The sequence below is a fragment of the Alligator sinensis genome, unplaced genomic scaffold (genome assembly GCF_000455745.1).
Source record: "Alligator sinensis unplaced genomic scaffold, ASM45574v1 scaffold717_1, whole genome shotgun sequence".
In the NCBI taxonomy this organism is placed as follows: domain Eukaryota; kingdom Metazoa; phylum Chordata; order Crocodylia; family Alligatoridae; genus Alligator; species Alligator sinensis.
The window spans coordinates 3,160,094-3,160,710 of record NW_005841961.1 but is presented as its reverse complement, the minus strand read 5'-3'; the positions used below and the strand labels follow the sequence as shown (position 1 = coordinate 3,160,710).

General features: G+C 60.8%; 1 protein-coding gene across 3 annotated transcripts in view; it reads right to left on the bottom strand.

The window, feature by feature from the left end:
- Positions 1-617, bottom strand: part of LOC102378043 (Y+L amino acid transporter 2-like) — a 40,806-nt gene that overhangs the window by 13,128 nt on the left and 27,061 nt on the right. The gene's annotated exons all lie outside the window — the stretch shown is intronic.

The following is a 617-nucleotide window of genomic DNA, read 5'->3' as shown; positions in this document are numbered from 1 at the left end:
GCGGCCCCCCCCCCCCCCCCCCCCAGCCAGCTGTCTGACTGGCTGGCACCTGTGCAGCCCGCAGAGAGGGGCCTCTGCCTTTGCCCCCTCCCCCCTGGCCCTGCTCCCAGGAGGGGACAGCGTGGAGTGGTTGGTGGCAGCAGTGGCCAATGCCTGCGAACCCCCCCCGCCCCACATCTGTCCACAGAGGGGTGCCTCCTTGCCATGGGCTATTGGCTGAGGGCAGCGGCCCGGCAGCTAATCAGAAGAGTGATCTGGGGTTGGGGGTGAGGCACTGTGGTGCACTGTGTATGGCCAGCGGCACCCAGTGTGCCCATCCCCACCCCCCCAGGTAAGAGGCAACATGTGGGAACATACCAGGGCAGATGCTGCTGTTGCACCCCAGGGTTTGCTCCATCCTCACCCACCTGCATACCCCCTATGACCTTTCTAAGTATCCCAAGGGGTATGCATACCGCCAGTTGACAACCCCTGATCTACAACATTTATTAATTTGATTTAAAAAATACTTTTGTCCTGATTTATGAGAGCCCTGTGCTCTCTCAGTCCAGTGATGCAGCCGGGGGCCACGTAATGCTGTAGCAGCTGGCAGGCAGGCAGGGAAGCAGTGAAAGCTG